Source organism: Lucilia sericata, unplaced genomic scaffold, assembly GCF_015586225.1.
Source record: "Lucilia sericata isolate MDLA Ls3-8-SP2 unplaced genomic scaffold, ASM1558622v1 Contig000045F_arrow, whole genome shotgun sequence".
Classification (NCBI taxonomy): Eukaryota; Metazoa; Arthropoda; class Insecta; order Diptera; family Calliphoridae; genus Lucilia; species Lucilia sericata.
Window position 1 is genome coordinate 1,006,998 of NW_023994083.1, and position 14,378 is coordinate 1,021,375.

At 27.2% G+C, this 14,378-nt stretch overlaps 2 protein-coding genes across 4 annotated transcripts in view; one reads left to right on the forward strand and one right to left on the reverse strand.

The window, feature by feature from the left end:
• LOC119615002 (putative odorant receptor 85e) overlaps positions 1-14,378 on the reverse strand; it is a 206,978-nt gene that overhangs the window by 135,218 nt on the left and 57,382 nt on the right. The gene's annotated exons all lie outside the window — the stretch shown is intronic.
• Positions 9,649-14,378, forward strand: part of LOC119614940 — a 42,593-nt gene continuing 37,863 nt past the window's right edge. Inside the window, exons 1-2 of one of the 3 annotated variants that reach the window (XM_037971037.1) lie at positions 9,667-9,681; positions 9,769-10,263. The gene's annotated coding sequence lies outside the window, so the exon portion shown is untranslated. Of the gene's footprint in view, positions 10,264-14,378 lie in introns of all 3 variants that reach the window. The other 2 variants (XM_037971031.1, XM_037971044.1) reach the window with 2 other exon arrangements.

Sequence of the window (14,378 nt, forward strand, 5' to 3'; positions counted from 1 at the left end):
CTTAAAGGCAATGGTCTAAGCTTTCTTTTGAGCAAAAACAAAAACATCCATTTTGAAAAATAAGGGAAAATTAATTGCCAAATATTGAAAAAAAATTATTATTGAGTTCATTTTTTTTGCATCCCAATGTGGGACTATAAAGCCCTTCAGGGAAATTGTATAAGCTTTCTTTAAAGCAAAAAAGAAAAAAAAAGGGCCCATTTTGAAAAAAAATAAAAAAAAAAATTAGTATATAAAAAAAATTTAAAAATTAAAAAAGATAGAAAGAATGAAGAATAGCTATCTATCCTTTGGACAATTTTTGTTAGGACCAATAGGTGAAAAGTTACACTCAAATGCATAAAACCCTTTATGACCAAAATGTCCAACTTTGACCCCCTCTAAGTCCGGCAGTTCTTGACCGATTGAGCTGAAAATTTGGGTCTTACGTACTATCCTATAGTACTAACCTTAGTGCAAATTTTGTCAAAATCACTTTTTTGAGCTGGGTTACTTGACATGAAATTCCCCATATTTTTGTATGACATAAGCAGTTAATGGTGCGTAACGTGACAAAAGTAGACGTTTCGTTGGAAATATATTACGAATCCGTATATATAGTGAAGTCGATTTTTAGCAATAACAATTGAATAACAATTTTCTGAAGACCCCAGATATTTTCGGGAACCGAATAATGACATGTTTCGAGAAGATTGCTATTTTAAATCAGCTTAATCGTTACATTAATAACGGAGATACGAGGAAAATTCCGAAACAACTCCTTAAAAAATCAAAAAACGAAATTTTGCCAATGCAATAACTCTAGAGTCGGGGTTGGAAGATTTGTATTATATAAAATTAAAAGTAAAAAATACAATTAAAAAAATTGATTAGAAATAAATAACATCTTTTTTATTTTTATTTAATTTTTTGGAATAAAATACGTTTAACATTAAAATTTTTTTAAAATACACTACGATGAAGGGTACTCTTACTTGTTTTCTAATGCTGTTGATAACTAAATTATCAATTTCTAAAATAATGTAATAAGACATTTTTTAATTTAAAACAATTAATAGAAACTTGTAGTAGTGATAGTGTACTAAAATTAAGATTGTTACCGAATAATGCAAAAGAAGAAAAATATAATAATTATAGTAATTATAATAATAAAAATAATTCAATCAGTAATTAGCAATCAAATGTACATATGAGCAAAATCAAAATTATTTAAGAATTGGATACAATTTTTTCAAAATTTGTGTTTCTAGCAAGAACCTCCTTATATGGTTGACTAGGATAATAATTACACATGATAAATCCAAAAATGTTATTTATTTTCATTGTTCCGTGCAAAAATTATAGCGTTTTAAAGTAATAAAATTTAAAAAAAAATTATTTTGAAAAAAATTAGTACATATTCGTAAATAAAAAAATACACTGCCATTCAATTGAATAGGTTCACTATTTTCTTTAGATTCAAATTAATTTTTTGCAAAAACTTATAGAGTAATTATAATAATCAGTTTACTACTGGCAGCGGGTAAAATCATTCATATACATACTAGTATTCAGACCTGGGCGATTTCCATTAATTTTGCATTAACATTAAATTAAAAAAAAATAAATTTAATGTAAAAAATATTGCATTAACATTAAATTTGTAAAATTTAATGCATTAAGTTTCCATTAACATTAAATATTTTTGAATTTAATGCATTAATTTTACATTAACATTAAATATTTTTGAAATTAATGCATTAATTTTGCATTAACATTAAATATATCTGAATTTAGTGCATTAATTTTACATTAACATTAAATAAGCAATAAAATGAATGCATTAATATTCCACTAACATTAATATATATAAAAATTGATAAACATAAATAAAAATACAGCACAAAAGACCTCGATCTAACTAAATACAACTAAAATTAAATAGGTTAAAGTCCTTTCTAATAACTCCTATATTCCATTCAAACTTGTGTGTTTTAAATATGATATTTATATAAGATTCCACAGACAAAATAAACTAAAAAAGGAATATCTGGGAATTGATACTATTCTTCTAATAAGTATTATCGTGTATAGGACTTATTCGAAAGGACTTTAACAAAATAAACTAAAAAAGGAATATCTGGGAAGTGATACTATTCTTCTAATATGTATTATCGAGTATAGGACTTATTAGAAAGGACTTTAACACATTCAATTTCACTTGAATTTAGTTAGACCGAGGTCTTTAGCGCTGTATTCTTATTTTTATAAATTATTTTATACATTAATGTTAATGGAAAATTAATGCATTAATTTTATTATTTATTATTTAATGTTAATGAAAAATTAATGCATTAAATTCAAAAATATTTAATGTTAATGCAAAATTAATGCATTAATTTCACAAATATTTAATGTTAATGTAAAATTAATGCATTAAATTTAAAAATATTTAATGTTAATGCAAATTTAATGCATTAAATGTACCCATGTTAATGTTAATGCAATAAACATTAATTTTAACATTAATTTTTTTAATGTAGAAAAAATTGTTAATGCATTAACACATTTAATGCATTTATCCCAGGTCTGCTAGTATTACTGAATATACATAGACAATATATTTAAGCCGTTAACTAAAAAGGAAAATTACAAAATTTAAGCGTTTTTGGAAACTGTATAAAATCACAGGAATTGGTCGAATTCAGAATGTTATTAGCGATTTTATAAGAAAACAATCTGAGTATGAAAAAAACATTAATGGACTTACACATAGAGCCAAAACAAAAGCGAAGAGATTTTTTAAATCTGCCACCATTGTTCAAAAATGTAGTGTTTTAGAAAAAAATATTTCGTATACATATATTATGAAACAATTTCGTAGTGCGAAAAATTCGTACAATGTACGATATTTTTCGTATATAGTAGGCATGGATTATTTTCAGTGTAGAATATTTTACCTGCTTATTTATTACCTATTGTTCGTAGCAAAAATTGTTCTGAATAGTTTCTAAAGTGGGCCATTTTTATTTTGTGTATTTTTAACAAAAAAACTTAGATATTTTCCTTTAAAAGCTTTTTGGTCGCTAGTGGGATATGTATCAAAATAAATGTATTGTAACTCAAGACAAATTTTTAGCATTTTCACTATTTTGTATATTTTGATATTTGTATGTAAGTCGTTTAACAACCAAAAAAAAACTAAAACATATACTGTGAAACTATACAAATTTTATTTTCCGACGGTGTGTAATATATAGTAATACTCCCAATATGTTAATCTCAAGATTAAAATCAATTTTTTAATATAATTTCGCAGAGAACTATAAAATGTTCATCATTATGCACAGTGGGGCATAATCATTTTTGTGAAAATTATTCTGTAATTTCGAAACAGCTGTTCCGATCGGAACAAAAAATTTGACGTAGGCGTAGTTAAGGAGTATTTCAGTTTAAATTTTGAAAATTTTTTTTTCAAATGAGTATCATTTCTTTGTTTCCCATCCGATTTGAAGTTTACTATGTTATTTATCTCTTTTAATTTTCAAGTTTTAGCAATATAAAAATTTAAATTTAAACATTTTGTGATTTATCGTCTTGTGATTTATCGTTGCGAATGATGGATCTGTAAGTTATAAATTGAGAGTACAGTTTTAAAATTAATGAAGAAAACTTTGGTAAGTTTCAAAGTATTTTCTATTTTTGTTTGCTTTTAAATGATCATTAACTTAAAAGATCATAAGCTAATGGCCGAAAATTTCGAATTCGCAAGTGTTTTGGTAATCTATTTATACCGAAATGTATCATAAGTTTTCCTTATTTTAAAATATTAACCAAATACAAAACATCGATTCTTAATTTTTTTATTTTGCTCATATGTATGTTAATCTAAATGTATAAACATATAAAGAAACAAATCGCATATGTAAGTAAGCTTCTTTGACAATACAATGCACATATCGCCACCTGAAATGCAAAATGGCGTAACAACCAAAAAATTTAAAATCAACTTTTTGATTGGAAATGGTCCACAGCATCAAGCTCGCAAGCTCGAAAGTCCTAAAAAGCAGCATAATAGCACAGTATTTTTTTTCAACACTCAGGGATGACAAATGAAATGATGTCATTGTCAATATGTTTATTAATTTAAGATACATACATATATCGTCACCTAAAATGCAAAAGGGCGTAACAACCAAAAAAATTAAAATCGACTTTTTGATTGAAAATGGTCCATTGCATCAAAATACACGTATTCGGAAATTTTTGGAATTCTATTGCCAGAAATACCGACTTTATTAACATGAAATTTAAATGGGCGCAATAACCAATTAGTCATTTCCACCCGCCAAAATGTTCTAGAAAGTAACATAATAGGCAATGACTGCCAGCACAATTAGTTTCAATAATGTTTATTTATGTAAGGATATTATACAGTAAAAAAAATATTTTTAAAACAAAAACAGTTTTCATTTTATTTAGTTTTTGTTTTTCTTGTAAAATTTTGAAATTTGTTCTTACGCCCTTTTGCAATTCAGATGACGATATGCATGTTGAAGAGTATGGGTACGAACAATTGCTTCACAGTTTATTTTTTCTAATTCGGATTTCACGCTCTCACGGACCTTCCTTTACGTGTTTATAAAATATTATCCAAATCGTTGACCATGGGAAAATTTTTTAAATTTTAAAATGAATTAGCAAAAGAATCAATATAATTTAATTTTTTTAAGTAACATAAAAATAAAAATTCGGCCGATACACTCACCATTAAATCCCTTACCCCAATTTTCTCAATGGGGTACAGGATTTGTGGCTAAGATAATATTTAAATTTATAATATTCTGTGGCTCATAAGGCTCTTGCTTTAAACGGCGGACGGGCGGACATTTATTTTATTATTAATTTTTTTCTAGTTAAACGATTCACCCATTTTCAATATCAAAACTGATCAACAGAGAATATTTGTGTAAAATTAGATAGCTAAATGAAAATTGGCAATAGCTTCTCCTTAACACTATTAATAAGGACAAATATTACAAAATTCAGTTTTTAAAGAATATATCGCTTATTATGCGTGGTACCAAGGAATATTTAATACATAGAATGTGCGTCTCATACAAGATAAATTTTCAATAGCGGGTCATGATATATAAAGAATACGTGTAAATCATAACAGCTCGCACGTCGCCCATTCTGATGCTATTATAATTTCTATAAAAAATTAAAATTCTAATAGTTTGCTTGAATAAGCTATATATTAACAGTTTATGAATGACGTATGTACATACTTAGTTTGAAAGGATGGATGTACATATATACAACATCAAATTCGAAGAAATACACCTAGGCCTCTATCGGGCTGTTATATGCTGCTTTACCAATGCCTCAGTTGGGAATCGAGCCCACGGCCTCCAACCAAACAAATTAATTTGCGATTCTTTCGATTTTGCTGATTTTAAATAGAGTTCTTATAGAATCTTATAGAATTATATTTAAATAGTTTTAGCAAAAAATTTTGTTATTATAGTTATGAATTCATTTTTACTTAAATTACATTATTTAAAAAAAAAAACGGAAATTCCCTAACCTTAGTTGTAAAGCTTCATATCATCAGGATTGAACAACTACAGAAAACCTTTCCTTCATAGTGACATAACAAGAATCACTCCAAATTAATCCACATTTGATCGTTTTTAAAATGAAATGAAGAATTTCAAAATGTTTTAAGCAGTTATTATTTGACAAATCAAAAAAAAAAAAAAAAAAACAAGCTTTGGGAATAGTGAATTCCACAAAATTATACTAGAAAATGAAAAATATTTTTTGAAAAAACAAATGTTAGATATATATTCTTCTACTAAGTTATGTATGTATGTCAACAAAGCAACAGTTCGTTTTTATTGGAACTATTTTTCCAATTATTTATCAAGGACATGCGCATTTAATAGTAAACACCGAATAATTCTCTTTTCATATGAAATAACCGTCTAAATTGACATAAGAACATATTGAGTTATGTATGCCATTAACATACATATCTTAAAACTTACTGAAAATGTCCATTCCTATTACAACGTTTTCTAGATTTTCGAGTTAAACTGTTATTTCTTGCTCAAAAATTTTGGAACAGGTTTTGACAATATTTTATTTAAAATATTATAGTTTGATTGAGGATTTCGGAGAAAACTATTTTTTGATAATATTTTTAAAAAGTTGCCTTTATTCCTTGCTTTTATGCATTTTATATAAAAACCTTTTTTGTTTTCAACCGATTTAAATGAAACTTATGATAAATATATAATGAAGACATCGAGAAAATAGAAATTAAACCTTTAACGTAAATACATTTTTATAATTATATAAAATGTCCTTAATATATGAGCCATTTAGCAAGAAAATTGTGGGTGATAGATAAAAACAGTTTCGGTTCCAACAGCTAAAAATTGTTCTTGTTTTTATTACTATAACAAAATACAAGTAAAAGTTTTACTTTTAGTACTCTTCATATTAGGAAATATCAAGAATATTTCAATAATAATAAAAATTATTGAAAATTTGTTGCCAAAATTTTAAATTTCTTAAAATTTTTCTTTTTTGGATATTTTGTTTATGTATTGTTTTTTTATTAAAAATCCTCAAAGTTCAGGAAGAAATATTTGTCGAAATCCATTTTCTTTTTTAACATTTTTGTTTTGTCCTTTTTAGGATTCAATATTTTTCATATTCTGGCAAAATTTTAAATTTATTTAATTTTTCAGAAATTTTTGATTTTAAAATTAATACAGAGAATTATATAATAATTCAGATAATATTTTTTTTCTTTTTGTAAACTTAAACATACATACATACATACATACATCTACAACATACAAATACATACATCATACATACAATACATCATACTACATACAGACATACATCCATCATACATACATACATACATACATATCATACATACAACATACATCATACATACATACATACATACATACATTACATAATACTACAGACATCCGACATCATACATAATACATACAATACATACATACATACATACATACATACATACATACATACATACATACATACATACATACATACATACATACATACATACATACATACATACATACATACATACATACATACATACATACATACATACATACATACATACATACATACATACATACATACATACCTATAAATGCTTCTACGGAATGTTTGGCAAGTTTGGTATTCTGCATTTCGATTCGAAGCTCCGTCACTAAAATAACAACTTACAGAAAAATAAAACTTTATATTAAAATTCAACTAAAAACGAAAAAGTTAACTTAAACCCTCCATTGTTTTATGACAATAATTGAAGCCCAAAGTCAAACTTAATTATGCCTTTTTTTCGTATTTTGTTGTTTAAATCCTTTTTGAGCATATACAGAAAAAACTAATTTAAAAAAATTTTCGATTAAACGATTAATCAAAAATTTGAAAAGGGTTCAATTTAATTTGTACATATTTGAATCAAAAAAATGTACGATCAAAAACGTATTTAACAAAAACAAGTAAGTAAGTATTAATTGAATATACAATTTTCCTTTTAGGTTGAACTTCAATAAATACAAGTAAGAGTGTTATATTCGGCTATGCCGAATCTTACATATATACCCACCATCAAACCTCGTTTGACTCGAATGAAACTTACTTATGTCGAATTTCATCTATATATTCGTATATTTAGGCCAGTTATAAGCGTTAAAGTAATTTTCTGAAGGGGACCTTATAAAGGGGGGTAGGTCAATTATGGTTCGATCCTCATAAAATTTGGTAGACAGAATTTGGTTCGTATTAAATTTATTTGTGTCGATTTAGGCCAGTTATAAGCGTTAAAGTAATTTTCTGAAGGGGACCTTATATAGGGGGGTAGGGTTAATTATGGGTCGATCCTCATAAAATTTTGTAGACAGAATTTGGTTCGTATTAAATTTATTTGTGTCGAATTTCACTACACTCGTATTTTTAAACCATTAATGAGCGTTGCCGTCATTTTCTGAAGGGGACCTTATATGGGGGGTAGGGTCAATTATGGACCGATCCTCATAACATTTTGCATAGTGATTTTGGATCATAAGAAACTTACTTATGTCGAATTTCATTGCTATATTCGTATTTTTAAACAAGTTATGGCTGTTAAAGCTGCTTTTCGAGGGGCCACTTGTATGGGGACTATCCGAAAACGTGGACCGATATTGCCCATTTTCAATACCAAACAAACCTTACATATAAGAAATATAAGAAATATTATAAATTTCAACCCTCTGGTTCTTTCCATTCGGACTCTATCGTGCTTTCAACAGACAGACAGACAGACGGACAGACATGGCTAGATCGTCTTAGAATTTAATGAGGACCCAGAATATATATACTTTTGTGGGTCTATGACCAATATTTCGATGTGTTACAAACGGAATGACAAAATCAATATACCCCCCCATCTTTTTTGATGGTGGGTATAAAAATAATTGAAAGCGAGATTTTGGTAATTGAAATCACATTTCAGTTTTTTCAGTGTACAATTCATTTACAATTTTATTGACAATTTATTAGAATTATTTTTTTTCATTATTAAATTATATGTAGGTCTGTTCAATATCTAAATATCCCTACAGGAAATAAAGCAATAAATGTCTATATGACACAAGTACTAGTAATACTAGAACATCAGACACTAGTACAAAGGGGATTAGAGTTTTTAAGGAAAAATACTAGAACTAGAAGAAGTTGAAATTTAAAAAATTTTAAAATTACATACTTATTAAAATACAATTTTCAAACATTTCGCATAAAAGCATTAAGATGGTATAGGAAAGTTTACAGTTGGGAACTATTACTGATGATTTTTGTACTAGTTCCATTTCCTGCAGGGTTATTTATAATTGTTACACATTTTCACAAAAATATTTGAAATTTTGTATTGAAATACAAAAAATTTTGGATAATATGTAACAATCTTTTAATTATGACAGTCTTATAGTAAACATGAAATCAGACTATTTAAGATTACGTTCGTGAATAATAACTGAAAACAGCTGTTATATATACATATACATATGTACGTATGTATGTTACTGTTAATCATCTACAGATTCCAGTGCTGTCAGCCGTTTTGGCGCCCACCAGTATTCTTCCAATTTTAAAAATTTCTTCCTCTATTTTTAAATGTGTAAATCACACAGTGATTCGTTTCGACAAAAACATTGCTAGTAGTAGTAGTTCGGTAAATTCAAAAAATCGATAATACTGAACGTATTTTCACATTTTTAATTTTTGTCTTACAATTATTTGTCAATATTGTATGTACATACTAAGTATATTTATTTCATTAACATTTTCCGTATATGCTGAATATATGGCATATATTGTCAATCGAATTTAATCCATGTATTTGGTCTGCATATGATCCATATATAATAATTTTTATCTGGGTATGGAGGAAATCACTGTGAACTTTCCAAAATTGTATATGCAGCTTTGAACTTGATTGGAAGTTCCAGTCTGTAATAGCTTTGTTAATGAACGAACCAACGACATCCGGAACAGTTGTTTAGTCTGTTCTGCTGGCACATAAATTGCAAACATTTAAACGACAGTTCCTTTTTGACATTGAAACAAAACGGTTCGAACGCAGATTCACTCAAGAAAGTACTGGCGGTAAAAATGATATTATATATTTTAAGTTCAACAATTTGCAATATAAAAATCTAATTATTAATAATGTTATTCAAAAAGAATGGTGTTAAATTTTAATTTTAGCAAGTACATAATACATGCAACCGCAAAAAAAATATGCGAATAGAAAAAAGTTTTGTGAAAAAATTTGTTAAAGAATTGTGTAATCTGTAATATGTGTAATTTATTTCAAATTGTAAATTGTGGATACAGGGAAAACTAAATCTAGTACACATATAGATAAATAAGTCTTATTTCCTACAAGTGCATAATACATAAGAAATAGATGCATCCGTATACATATTGAGCTCTAAAGTACATTCATACCAAAAATTATCAAACATATTTTTAAACACATGTATGTGTGTCGTGGAGTTAGGATTTTTGTATTCTGGTCATTCGCGTTGCAGAACAATTAAGGATTACTTACACACAGATGAGTATGAAGAAACATATGTTTAAATACACAAGTTCAGCTGATGGTGCACAAAATTTACATTTGAGTACTTGAATAGTACAAACATTGTACATACACACATACATACAATAGAATTGGTAAGTCTAACATAGAATTCGACAACTTTTTTGTAAGTATGTATTGAAATACGTTATGTTAAACATTATGTTGATAGCAACATTTAAGATAAATTAAAACCATTTTCAGAAATGAAACTGATTTGTGTGAAATTTTATTTCGACACATACATTTATAATCGATTTATACATAGGGCTCGTAGTCCAATTATGACCGATTTTCAAAAACTTAGAAACCATGATTTTGAGTTATAATTTGCTGTTAGGAACTTAGTTATGAAAATATGCAAATTGGATACAATAAATACCGAAATTCAGAATGAGGTCCACATCCAAAAATTGGGTAAAAAATTTAAAAGTTATTGAAAATTCTTCAGGCAGTTATCGTGCCTCACAGCACTTACTTTTACTTTTTTGGGAAATATTTTAATAAACTAATGATGTTGCATAAAAATATATACAATTACTCGAATATGAGTTTATGTTCCCAGCAAAAATAAAACGAAGTACTTCCAAAAGAATAACATTTATCACCACTTCAAAAGTAAAATTTTTTTACCTTCTGTGGTGTTTAATGACTTCGGAAGAAGCGAAAATAGTTCTATTTTTTCAATGCTAAATATATATGTTTTGTTTTTACATTTTTATGAATTAAAAAATGTTATTTTTGGGCTTTTGTATTAAATGTGTCTATTCACTTATTAATGTTATAATTATTTAAGTCAAATTAGTTGTATTCCATAATACTACAATTTCACTTCCAAATAACTTCTAAAAAAAAGAACGTACAAATGTAGTGAATTTGGAATATTAAAATCATAACTTCTTCAGTTCTTTTCAGTAATTCCATGGAGTAACTTCTACTCCCTTTCGCTTTTTTTAAAGTTCTTTTTTGCTGGGTTATTATAAGATGATGTAAATCTGTTCTCAGTTAGAGATATCATGGGGTTTTATGGACAAATTAAAGAAATCGTAAAAAATTTATTAAAATTTTTCCCAAAAAGAGTACTTTTTTTGTGACATTTCTCATTAAAGTGATCTTTTTTTAATTTTCAATAAATTTTTATGTTTTGTATCTTTTTGAAATGCTTATAATGTACATTACGATTCCTTTACAATAAAAAACAAATGTAATTATTTAATGGAAATATTTTTGCTAAATCCATCCAAAATGCACCTCAAAACTCCAGAGCCGTAGCGGAATTTATAAATATCGAAATTTGACATTTTTAAATAGAATCCCGGAAATAATAACTTACAAATACAGTCAAACTTCAATATAACGAAAATCTCAATATAACAATTTCTTGGTGAGTCACTTGACAAAAAATCTTTATTGCAAAGTTTATTTAAAATATTTTTTTAAAAAATAGCCAAAAATAAATTTGTCAGTATTATTCAATATTTTTCAACAACAGGAAAAATAATAAGGGTTTTCATTTAAACGCTTAAGTTTCCCATTTGTGCAAGTGGGCAAGTTTATTCGACTTGTTTCATGAAACCCCTGTTCAAATTCTGTTCAATTACAATATTTATAAATATTTTACAACAATGTCAAACGAAATCAAAAAAAAAATAAATTATTTTAACAAAAAATTGTACAAAATATGTTAAAAATTTTAGTATTCAAGTCCATAAATTCAAAAGTGAACAATAGTGAACAGATTTATTAAATGCACGATGAGTTTGCTCAAGTTTGCCAGTCTAAATAGTCGCTCAAACTTATAAGGGTTGTGCAAATCAATTTTCATACAATTCAATTGCGAGAATGGAAACATGCACAGGTTGAACAGTTTACGAGGGTTTTGAACATTTAAATGAAAACCCTTAATGATATTCTCTTAAATAGTTTAAATAGAAGTTAATGTGTAATTAATATAATTTTATATGAAATGCTAAATATACATATGTTACAAAATCGAAACTACATACTTTGAAATTTATTTAATTTTATAAGAAGTAAATATTTAAGCAATTGATTGATGAAAATCTAATTTTCTGAAAGAGGCTTTATATGGAGGGCTCGGGGAAAATATGGACCGACACTTATAAAATTTGGCGGATGGATTTACTTTTACATAAAATGTATTTATGTTATTACAAAATGCGGCAGGGTCATATGACAGTGAACTAACGAACAATAATCCCAGGTTAGTATTCTGTGTGAGCAATTTTTGTTAGTTTTTAAAACAAAACAACTTTTTAACTCCCTATTTGTAAGTACTTATATAAGAAAGTCATTTGTAAGCGAGCATGTTAAGTACTTGTCGTGTTAAAATAATGAGTTAAAATTCGAATGAATATGTAGTGAAAAGTGGCTTTTAGCTTTTTTATGATCACGTTATATTTGTCAAATATTTCAGAACATTTTTTTAGTGTAAATATAAAATAATTTCTTAATCAGAAAAAATCCAGAAAGTATGCTCGAAAATATACTTGTGTTGAATTTTATCTGGATACCAAATTTTGTATGTTTGGTTGCAAACATCAGCACAAAAGCATAATACTCTCCTCAATATGGTGGTGAAGGGTATAAAAACTTTGTTGCTAATGATGACAAACATAATTGAATTTCAATTGTATCTTATACATATATTGTCTCTTTTATACATGTATATAATACATTCGAAATGTCTAAAGAATTAAGCTTTTCATTGAAATAGTGACATGTCATTAATTACAACACATTATACATAATAAATGAAGGATATTTCAATTTTTTGCGGGCATTTCAAAGTAATAAAAAATTATAGAGGCCTTGATCGCAAAATAAATGGTTTCATTTGAATTACATTTTTTAACTATACGCATTATTGACTGCAAATCTGTATAGTATGTTTGATAATGGATATTTAAAAATGTTGATATTTTTATACCCACCATCAAAAAAGATGGGGGGTATATTGATTTTGTCATTCCGTTTGTAACACATCGAAATATTGGTCATAGACCCACAAAGGTCCTCATTAAATTCTAAGACGATCTAGCCATATCTGTCCGTCTGTCTGTCGAAAGCACGATAGAGTCCTAATGGAAAGAGCTAGAGGGTTGAAATTTCACATAAATATTTCTTATAGGTAAGGTTTGTTTGGTATTGAAAATAGGCAATATCGGTCCACGTTTTCGGATAGCCCCCATACAAGTGGGGGCATAGTGATCCAAAATCACTATGCAAAATTTTATGAGGATCGGTTCATGATTGACCCTACCTCCCATATAAGGTCCCCTTCAGAAAGTGACTGCAACGCTCATTAATGGCTTAAAAATACGAGTGTAGCGATGAAATTCGACAGAAATAAATTTAATACGAACCAAATTCTGTATACAAAATTTTATGAGGATCGACCCATAATTAACCCTACCCCCCTATATAAGGTCCCCTTCAGAAAATTACTTTAACGCTTATAACTGGCCTACAAAATACGAGTATATAGATGAAATTCGACATAAGTAAGTTTCATTCGAGTCAAACGAGGTTTGATGGTGGGTATATAAGATTCGGCATAGCCGAATATAACATTCTTACTTGTTTTAGTAGAGAATATTAACTTTTGGATTCGCAATTCTTTATTGAATCATTACAATTTGAGCAGAATTTAACTTACATATGTATATATTTAAACAAAATTGTTAGATATTCAATATATGTATGTACAATGTACATACATATGTATATCCCAAAAATTCAGTAAAAGGTGTTTAATTCACTCCAGAGTACTCTGGAGTGAATTAAACGTATATAAATAGTTTTTAGATAAATAGTTTTTATATTAAAATGAAATGAAAAATTTAAGTTGTAAAAATATAAATGAATAAAATGAGAACATAGAAAATTTTAAAGCATTTCAGTTCTAAAAGCATCATTTAACGATCGAAAAATTACCATAAAGTTATTGGATTTTCATTGAATCAGATCCGTGCACGGATGAATTACGATTAGATGGCTGAACAAGTGGAATAAAGTCTTCCTTTGTTAACATTTAAGTTTAAATACTAATACCCGTAATTTCGAATAGGTGTGTAATATATCTGTGCATATTTACCTTTGGTTTAAAAATATTTGGTAATCCTAAAGTACCGATTTTAAATACATGTCAACGTACTCTTTTGGAAATGATACCTTGTAGATTTTTACA